Source organism: Tiliqua scincoides, chromosome 5, assembly GCF_035046505.1.
Source record: "Tiliqua scincoides isolate rTilSci1 chromosome 5, rTilSci1.hap2, whole genome shotgun sequence".
Classification (NCBI taxonomy): domain Eukaryota; kingdom Metazoa; phylum Chordata; class Lepidosauria; order Squamata; family Scincidae; genus Tiliqua; species Tiliqua scincoides.
Window position 1 is genome coordinate 114,570,275 of NC_089825.1, and position 10,953 is coordinate 114,581,227.

The following is a 10,953-nucleotide window of genomic DNA, read 5'->3' on the forward strand; positions in this document are numbered from 1 at the left end:
CTCCAGGAACCTGATGGAGTGCAGGAGCCTTTCCTCCAGCAGTCCAGCAGCTTGTACCTCTGCAAAACACTTCATAGCTCCTTTTCAGCAGCCTGCAGCAGGGGAACTCACGTTCCTCTGGTGCTACCCTTAGATAGAATTGGGCCATGAATCTGTCAGTATAATCCCCTTATAAATACTAACAGCCAGTAGTATTTATGAGGTATTTATAAGTAACAGAACAGCAATGAGAATGACATTGTTCAGGATGTAAATAGTACCTGCCAAGGTTGCGCATTCAGATGATCCCCTCTTCCTCTCTCAATTCTTCCAGTGACTTTTGGCTTGAATGTGTGCATCTTATGGACAGCATGTGCAATGGCATAGATGGCATTGTAGATGCTGTAACTTTGGCCCATTATGCTTGCCTCAAAAAGAGTGGTGGGAAGGTTCTCCAGTTTCTCTTGCCCGGTACATAGATCAGTGGTGTCTTCAGGTTTGTCAGAATTGGAAAATAAACAGTTGAATGCCTGTTCCCAGAAGACCTTGAGAAAGCCATCCCCTTTTAGAGACTGAGGGTGTAAACTCTGGAGGAACTGTGCAAAACCCAGAAGCTCATTGGAGTGAACAGCAAAAGACAAGGCACCATCAAAGGTTTGTATGTCATTATCCCTGTACAACGTATCTGCTGCGAGATACCACTGAGCAGTCATGATCCACACTTTACCACTCAAAACCTTTGTAACACCTTCAAATAAGAAATGCAGATATATCAACGTCATCAGAAATAATGTGGTCTGATGACTTGCATTTACAATATGTACTTTGACATTGGAGCTCATGATTGAATTAGCCTGTGAGCGGAGAGTTTCAAATGAAGTCAATGTGTCTATTGCTTGGGCTCCAGTGGATGTTTTTTCACTGAAGGCTGAACAGATGCCATTCTGAGCAAGCATGGAAGTCAATGCCTGCAGAAATGTTTCCCCATTCTCATCATCTGCTGTTATGAGGCCAACCCAGATCCATTGGAAATGCAGAAGTAAATGCACAATCCCCTTGTATTGATGTTCTTCATTAGGAACCATTCGGTAGAAGGAAGGGAACTGAGTTTTAACATCCCTCACTGGAGCCAATATACAATATGCAATCTAAACAAACAAAAAATAGCAAAAAATGATCACATTAATGCTGAATGAGCATGTTTCCTTCCAAATATCAACAGTTGTGAAATTCTTGAGGTTAAAGAACAAAAGAATTTGACAAAAAATGTCCACAATGTTTTGATAGACAGAAAACCACTTTGTAGCATTACACTATAAATTGATAAAAAACACTTTATTGCATCCATCAGATATTGTATTTAATCAAATCACAGACTGATTCTGCTTCACGTGAACAAAGTGGAAGGAAATGCAAATTCTTATTCCAAACTATCTTTCAGTTTAGTATTCTTTGCACATGTCTCTTTTTTGCTTACACTCCTATCCAAGTAAATTGATATAAAATAAGAAAGGCAGGCGTGAAGATTTTCTGAAAGGATAAGCATTAGTTCAAGTGGGGAAGCTTCATAGTCCACACTGTCATTCTACCTGTGGGAACTTGTAGATTCCTAAGACAGTAGCCATGTGATGGGAGATCTCAGAATCAATTCCTCCAATGATAGCTACCATATTCTTCTGCTTGTCACATTTGAAGTTGGGGACTGTGCGTTTCTGGGTGGAAAGAAGATTCAGGGTGTTCTGATAAGTCATTCTTTCATCACGGTAACTGTTGTAAATTTGGAAACCAAGGCTGACATTGGGTAAGATCTCAGGTTTTTCATTGATCTCCTTGACAGCATATACCAAGGACAGGACATGTTGGTAGATTTTTGGCTTTACCACGCATTCCCCAATAAATACAGCCGACAGCAGGTATGGGATTAAATGGGCCACTTTATTAACTTACAACAAGCGCAACAAGGCAAAATAGGCAACAATACCCAAACTAAGTGCGGGGTTCTAAATGGGGGAAACGGCCTAGCCGTCTACGTCCCCCAGTCTCATGGGGCGTCCACCCAACTCCAGGCGTAGCTCAATTGTTCTTAAGCCCGCCTTTCACTGTCGCCCAAAGAGGGTAAGCCAGCCGAACTACTCTGCCTTCAGGTCACCCCTGCAAGGCCCCAAAGTTCAGACCAGGGGCTAGCCAGCCTGCCTCCTCGAGCCGGACAAGCATCCAAAGAGCGGTTCTGGCTCACCCCTGCCCTTGCTGGCTTAGATTGGACGCCGGAGAAGGTCTTCTGTCTACCCACCCCGCACTTCTACCGCCAGTGACCAGGACAGTAAGAGATATATGCAGACCCAAACACGCTCCATAGCCAGTCTGAGGTAGGCGAAAACAAAGCACCATCATATTGCCAATCAGATGATGCTCAAAAATTCCTACCCGGTCCTCCGTAGAACGACCAGCTAATCCCAGACTAGCTAACAGGGCGGGTGGGAGGGGGTCGCTTCCAGGAACGGAACTGAGCCGGGTCTAGCGCCTGCGCGCTAGATCAGGCTCAGTTGTCCCGCCCCCCAAGGCCAGCCAGCCAATCAGCTGGCAGCAAAGCCCTGCTGCCGGCTGATAGGGGGTTTAGCGTGTCAATCAGCGCTAGCGTGCCCATGCAGGCACGCTAGCTGCCTTTACCACGCATTCCCCAATAAATACAGCCGACAGCAGGTATGGGATTAAATGGGCCACTTTATTAACTTACAACAAGCGCAACAAGGCAAAATAGGCAACAATACCCAAACTAAGTGCGGGGTTCTAAATGGGGGAAACGGCCTAGCTGTCTACGTCCCCCAGTCTCATGGGGCGTCCACCCAACTCCAGGCGTAGCTCAATTGTTCTTAAGCCCGCCTTTCACTGTCGCCCAAAGAGGGTAAGCCAGCCGAACTACTCTGCCTTCAGGTCACCCCTGCAAGGCCCCAAAGTTCAGACCAGGGGCTAGCCAGCCTGCCTCCTCGAGCCGGACAAGCATCCAAAGAGCGGTTCTGGCTCACCCCTGCCCTTGCTGGCTTAGATTGGACGCCGGAGAAGGTCTTCTGTCTACCCACCCCGCACTTCTACCGCCACAAGGGAAGGTCAGCCTCGCGCTTGGCCTTCCCTACACCCAAAAAGAGGGCCAAGCCTTGTTGCAACTCAGAAAGAAAACGCCCATAACCCATAGGAGAAAGGTGAACCCCATCGCCACGGTAAAGAGCAGGCTCCTCAAAAGCAATGCTGGGATGATGGATAGCCGCTCCACCAAGCTCCGTGACGACCCTGCCCAGGTAAGCGTTGACCCTCTTTCGTGCTACCTCAATTCTTTTTACACAACTCGCCCAGCGCCAAATTCTCCTAGGCAGCATGTCAGACCACAGGATAGTGATCCCGGGAAACTGACGAACTAATGAGTCAAAATCCTTGCGGGCCTGGAGCCTCAAGGACATGGACGTCCTCTGACCCAAGTCATTTTCGCCCAAGTGCACCACGATTACCTGCGGCAGGGAGTTAACAGCAATGTACTCCAAAATGGCTGGGAAAAATTGGCCCCAACACATACCCCTCTTGGCCAACCAATCAATGTGCGCAACATCACCCAGCGCCAGCTGAGAGCCGAAACTGGATGACATGGCATGCTTCCGGGCCCAAAAAACTATGGAGTGTCCGCAGATCAAGACCCTGGCTGGGCAGCTCCTTCGCGGACCTGTGGGAAAAGGAAGCACATTGTGAGATAAGCTCACTGGACAGGCCAAGAAAAAGGAGGAATCCTTCCCCCGCTCTAATACTCACTCCCGTGGCCAGTCACGGACAGTGACCTGGTCCGCCTTAACTTACAGGACCCCACCTACCCCTAGCGCCGACACTGGCGCGGCAGACGCCCTCCAAGCGCTGCCAACAGAGCCTACGCGGCTCTGACACATCTCGCCAACACTGGCGCGGCACACGCCCTCCAAGCGCTGCCAGCAGAGCCTATGCGGCTCTGACACATCGTGCCACATGGCACTACACACGTTGCGCCCTCCTGGCGCTGCACACGCCCACTGGCGTTGCACACGGAGCCCTTGCGGCACCTTAACGGACGTAGTATTTAAAGGCACCAGAGCGCCATCTACCGATGCGCCTGATGCCCTGGGGGGAGAAACCCATGCTGGCTGCCGTGGATGCTGCCCCAATCCTAAATGAATGCAGGCCGAACAATTCAGGCCTCAGGCCTAATTGACCCAGCGCTCTTTTAAAAATGACCCGAAGCTGGTAAAGGGTAAGGGGGGAATGGTCCTCATGGCGAAAAAGCGGGCCCACTCCCGCAGGCGCCGTTGAACAGTACTGTTCCATGACAGATACTGGACAAAGACACCGGCTCGTAGCCTGTTTCAAATGAATCCACTGCCCACACCCTAACTGGTCCGTTTTGGACACTCGCAAATGGAGGGATAAACTCCCAGGCCTTAACACACAGTCCCCCCACTGAAGGACTCTGTCAGTGGGGGCAAACCGAGACCGTACCAAAACCTCACCAGGGCGAAACGCCCCATAAAACAGTACCAGAGTCACTGCCCTAAACAACAGCGACTCGTAGGTTGGGGAACACATGGCCATAAACTGTATGTGTAACCCCTGTAAAATGGTGGGCGTGATGGGCAGGCGCTTGTCTGCACCTGTGGGGAATTGCCTGCCAAAACCAGCCACCATCTTACGCACCCTAAAATCCTTGGTAGGATCCTGGATACCACAGGCCTGGGACTGGAAGGAAATGGCTGCCAAATAAACTGACATAGATTTGCTGGATAACCCCCTATTATGCAGACCCAAAATGAACTGCATAAGAGTGTGGGCCGGAAATGTTCCCTGCTCTAGAGCCCCAGCCGACCTGCAAAAGGCACCAAATTCAAGGGACTTACTCAAATAACTGGCGCGGGTGGATGGAGCCAACGATGCCCATATGGCCTCCTGGGCCTCATCATACCAAGTCCCCAGAGCCATGGGGGCATGGGATCCGGATCCAGCCTTGCCTCGGGGGCTAGCATCCGAAAGCGCTCCTCCTGAAAACGAGAGAGAGCGTCGGCAATGCTATTCTCAATCCCAGGCACATGTCTGGCTGAGAAAACAGTGTTGATAGCAAGGCACTGTTTGACAAAGACTCTAACCAGATTCATGACCCGGGGGGATTTGGAGGTCTGCATGTTTACTATGTGGACCACGGCCAGATTATCGCACCAAAAGCGAACTGAAGAGTTGGCAAACTCCCCAGCCCACAAATGGACAGCCACGACAATCGGGAAGAGCTCCAGAAATGTCAAGTCCCTGGTGATCCCCTCCTGGGCCCATGCCCTTGGCCAGGGGGCAGCACACCAGTGTCCTCGAAAAAACACACCAAATCCCAAACCTCCCGCGGCATCAGAATGAACCTGGAGCTCGGCTTCAATCAACTGTACAGATCTCCAAAAGGAGATCCCGTTGAAATCTTTCAAAAACTCCAGCCACAGCTCCAGGTCCTCCCTCATACCAAGTGTCACACGTAGTCTGTGAGTCGGGCGCCGTAGCCCCGCCATGGCATCACATAACCTGCGCACAAAGGCCCTGCCGGGGGCAATGACCTTACATGCAAAGTTAAGATGCCCCACTAGACTTTGTAATTCCCTCAATGTCAACTTGCTAGACCCTAGGGCGCTAGTCAGCATTGCGATAAGATTATCTAATTTGTCCCTTGGCAGGCGGCTGGTCTGCGTAACCGAGTCCAACTCGATACCTAAAAAGGTGAGCTTGCTAAGGGGGCCCTCAGTCTTCTCGTGTGCCAGGGGGACCCCCAGCTGCTCGCACAGCGCTGTAAAGTCACCCAGGAGCCGAGCACAGACACCTGACCCAGATGGTCCCATAAACAGGAAATCATCCAAGTAGTGGGCAGTGGATTGCAACCCAGTTCTGAAACGCACAGTCCATTCCAAAAATGTGCTGAACGCCTCAAAAACCGAACAGGAAATAGAACACCCCATAGGCAATGCTCTATCGACATAATAACCGCCCTCAAACTGGAAACCCAACTGACAGAAATCCTGGGGGTGCACAGGAAGCAATCTAAAGGCGGACTGAATATCCGCCTTGGCCATCAAGGCCCCAGGGCCACACTTCTTGAGGCGGGCAACCGCCTCATCCAAAGAAGTATATCTGACTGAACACAAGTGGGACGGTATCCCGTCGTTTACAGAGGAACCCTCTGGAAAGGACAGGTGGTGAATCAGTCTAAATTGGCCCTGGGCTTTCTTAGGCACCACACCCAGGGGGGAAACCTGCAAGTTCCTCAACGGAGGAACAGCAAACGGTCCAACTACTCTACCCGCTTGTACCTCCTTGGCTATTTTTACTCGCACCACCTCCTCCATGCCAGTCACTGACCGGAGGTTGTGTGCGAACGTGGGCCTAACTGGAGGCGGGGCTTGGATCCTGAAACCAAACTGGAAACCCTCAAACAACAATCTGGCTGCAGAACGATCCGAATAAAATTGCAGCCAGTAAACCAAGGAGGGAATCTTAATTGGTGTTGGGCCCCTTGCCAACACCAGCTGAGGGTCCACCACCAGGCTTTTTTCCACGGAAGGGGCGAAAACCTTGCCTGGGACCACTGATTCGTGGACATTTTGCCACGGGATGTCCAGCCCCACACATGGGGCAGCCATGGGAAAAGGAACATCCTGGCCTGTTGCATTTTCCCGTGGCATTAAATTGAAAGCATGCGCGGGGGGATTGAACCCACTGCGCACCCTCAGGTGCCAAAGGCTGTTCGGGTCTGGAACGAGCAATCAAATGCCCGCTATCCGCCCTATCCCCCAACGTTGCCCGAGCCGGCAGGACTAACTGTACCCAGAGTTCCCACTGGGGTATAGTCCAGTCCAAAGATGGATCCTGCGCGGCTCTGATGCGGAATTGCCGGTCATAAGCCATCCAAGCCGCACCCGCATGATCGCGCAAGGCGCGATGGATGATGTCCAGATATTTGAATAGCTTCCCCGCCTTTTTGGGGTGCAACTGGACAGTGACCCCAGCATAGACAATGAACCCATTCAGCCAATTGGTCCAGTTCTTGTCTATTTTTCTCTGCCTGACGGTTTCCTCGTCACGCACAGGGTCTCCCACTTTGGGGGTAGGCTCAGGCTCGATGTGAAGGAGACTGAACATGTCCACAAAGTCCCCCCGCCATATCTGCTCCTTGACAGACATAGCGAGGTGAGAGCCCAGAGGGATGGCGATGATGCCATACGAAACCGTAGGCTTCTCCCTCTTCATCACCAACCCAAAGGAATCATCCTCCCAGTCCCCATCCTGTTGGCCCAACTCAGTGTCGGCCGTAGCAGGACAATGACCACACTGGGGGGCTGCCCTATTGGCCCTGGGCCGAGATTTGTGACATGGATATGTCCAACCCAGGGCCCAGGGGTATTGTGGGTAATTGGGACCCTGCCAGAAGGAAGGAGGCCCCCACGGAGACCAGGGCTGGTCTGGTGCAGGCCTGCTGGATGCCCAAGGAATGCCCTCCTTATCCTCCCACGCAGACTCCGTATCATGGACAAAGCCCGCCCACGGCTCACCTTGCCCACCGCAGCCACTATAAGCCTGTGGCCGGGGCCTTTTAACAGGACAGACGACCTCCTCCTGCGCTTCTAGGGTGTTTCCGTCCTGCTCCTCGCCCTCCTCGACAGTAACGTGCTTGTCCTCCAGAACATGAGCCTGTCGGGGAGGGAGAGAGGCCCCTTTATGCATCCGACCTGATCTACGGGGCACGGGGTCCGCCTTTGAGCTGGAGCCCCCATCACCCCGCCCTGCCTTGCGAAGGGCCTTCTCCTTTCTGCGTGCATCATATCGAGCCATTAAGGCACGCAGCTCAGCCATTTGATCTTCCTCATCTGATGATGAGGGAGGGGAGTGAATAGGCCAAGCTGGAGCTGCCTTTTTGGTGGCCTTGCCACCCGACTTCTGGGCTTTCTTCCCCATGTCCACCCCCCAAGTGAAGGAATATCCCTAGTGGGGCCCCCCGCCCCCTGTGCTCTAAGTTTTAACTGGATACGATACGCCTCAGCAGTCCGGAATCTTGGCCTTCCGCGCTGTGTCAGCAGACCGCTGTGACTGGAAGTTGCCCAACTCTGAAAATAAGAGCCCCTTTTGGCAGTTGGGGCCCACAAAATGGCCGACAGGCTGTATTTAAATAATCAAAATGGCGGAGCACCATGAGGCAGGGCCCAAAATGGCGCCCAGACACGAGGCACCCCCCCAATGGCCGCCAAATTGCGCCCCAACAGGCAGGCCCGCCCCAGGAGGAACGCGGGGCGGCCGCCCACCACAGGCGCCCGCCGCCCCACCGGACCCCCCAAATTGCACCCGCAGCCGCGGGGTGCGCAGATCAGCGAAGCGCTGCAGCCCCGCGGTCGGCAGAGCGCGCAGCGGGCCGCCCCCTACCGCTGCCGCTCGGACAGAGCGCGCAGCGGGCCGCCCCCTACCGCTGCCGCTCGGACAGAGCGCACAGCGGGCCGCCCCCTTCGTTAGCACCCTGCAGAGCGCACAGCGGGTCACCCCCCCTGACGCCGTCTGCAGAGCGCGCAGCGGGATGCCCCCTCAAGCTCTCAAGGGGCCGCTCCGACGCTGCGCCCCAGAGCCAACGTCGCAGAGCGCGCAGCTCAAGAGAGGCTACCCACTGCCCGAAGTGACGGGAGCCTGCAAGCGCGGATCTCCGCGCCTCAAGCCCCGTCGTGGGGCAGCCTCTCTCCGCTCCTGGATAAGCGACCTGCTCGGTCGCTTCCAGGAACGGAACTGAGCCGGGTCTAGCGCCTGCGCGCTAGATCAGGCTCAGTTGTCCCGCCCCCCAAGGCCAGCCAGCCAATCAGCTGGCAGCAAAGCCCTGCTGCCGGCTGATAGGGGGTTTAGCGTGTCAATCAGCGCTAGCGTGCCCATGCAGGCACGCTAGCTGCCTTTCCACTAAAAGAAGAATTGAACGATGTGTAAGACAAATATTGAATTCTGCATGGAGGAGTTGATTGAGAGCACGACATAGTGTTCTGAAGGTGTATCTGTCTTCACACTTATAGAAAATGGTAAACACAGAATGACATAAATAATCCCTTTGGTTTCCCACTAAAAGGAGGAATTAAATAACGTGTAAGACAAATATTGGACTCTGCATGGAGGAGTTTTTTGAGAGCATGACATTGTGTTCAGAAGATTTGCATATTTGCACACTTAGAGAAAACAGTAAAAGCAGAATGACATAAATAATTTAAATAGTATTTTCAAAAAAAAAAAAAAATCCACATGGCTATTTTTAATGACTCTGTCATATGTCTTCCCAGTTTTCTTTTGTTAAATCTACAGAATAAGGAACATACTCCACTCAGGTGATTGGAAATAAAATTCATGGACACAAGTCAGTCTAAAGTAACGGCCCAATTCTATTCCTTTTTAAAACCAGTGTACTGCGGGGTTCACTAGCACAGTGATACACTGTGGTGGATACACTATCAGTCTGTGCCATGCTGCTGTTGGTGTAGCAGCTACAAGTAGTGCAGCTGCGGAGACCAGGTTATTCAGAGAAAGGGCAGGATCAGGATGGGGACCAGGGTATACTGTGTTAAGGATTGGGGCAGATGGGGAGAGATGGAGAAGGGTTGTAGCAGAACCAGTGGCCACTGTGTCAGGAATCCCCATACCAGCACTGGCATAGATTTACGGTGTCGAAGACCTGCAGGCTTTGTGTCAGCTGTAATAAACTGTGTAAGTGTAAGTAGCTCTGATTAACTTTAATAAAAGCCTAATCCTATCCAACTTGCATATTGGCAAGGCAGGATGGAGGGGGAAAGAATGGAGAAGCTGAAGACCTAGTTATAAACTAGCATATGCTGATGCAGCCAAGCCAAGAGGGCTGTGCTTCATTCTGTAGGCAGAATGAAGGCATACACAGAGGCCTCAACAAGGTAAGGGAACATTTGCATCACCAGTTTGTGTTCCTGTTCTGTCCGAGTGAATGTCAGGTAGGAAAGAAAAGAGTTTCCTTACATAAATTCATTCGCAGTCATCGTGTTTGGGTTTTGGGTGAAAGATATCTCATCAAATATGCAGCCAAACAGAGTCACAATCGCACCAATGGATAAGTCTCCTGCCTTATAATACTCATGGGGCAACTGGAAGGGATCGATCCTGGCACACAGAGCGCTCTTGCCTTCAGTTTGAGGCAGCCACAGAAAGAGCAACAGGAGTGGAAACATCCCTGCAATCCTGAAGCTAATCTGAATTCAGATCACTCAAACTGTCTCTCATTCAGCATCAGTCATTCCTTCCATCTCTGTGGATTTTCTGGATGAAGGGAAAAGGACTTTATTCAGACTGGTGCAGTACCGCCTGCCTGGCGTCCCTCAACTCATATCTGAATGTCTTAGGGATACTTTATATCATTTGTCAGGCTCTGCTATTCATCCTGTCAGTTGCCTCAAACATCCAAGTGGGTTTTTGGCAAAGTGAAGGATGAATTCGAAAAACTGGCGTTAATTACATGGTTCTAAGTTGTGTCCCTGGAGTATTGTGATGCTCGAGGCACCACTTGAAACAAAATGGAGATGAAAACATGTTTGTTTGATCTCACCAGAATTTGCTGGGAAATTATGTATGCTCCAGATGACTGCAGGGGGGGGGGGAGTATTGTAAGACATTGGAGGAGACAGAGAGAGAAAGTTCAAGTATTTGAGACTGAAATGTCCCTGCATTACTTGCTTGTCTCTTTTCCTTGCATTGCAGCCAGTGCTTCTCAAACTGTTGGTCACTATCCACTTGGCGGGCTATGGCCCGATGCTGGAGGCTTACAAATTCAGGATTCTCAAGTAATTCACCCACCTGACACTAATCATACATTCGGGTTCCTTTAACGTTTGTTATTTTTGGTGTTTCCCTACCTCTTAACGGGGTTTTCAGTCAGCTGAGGCAGTGATGCAGTCA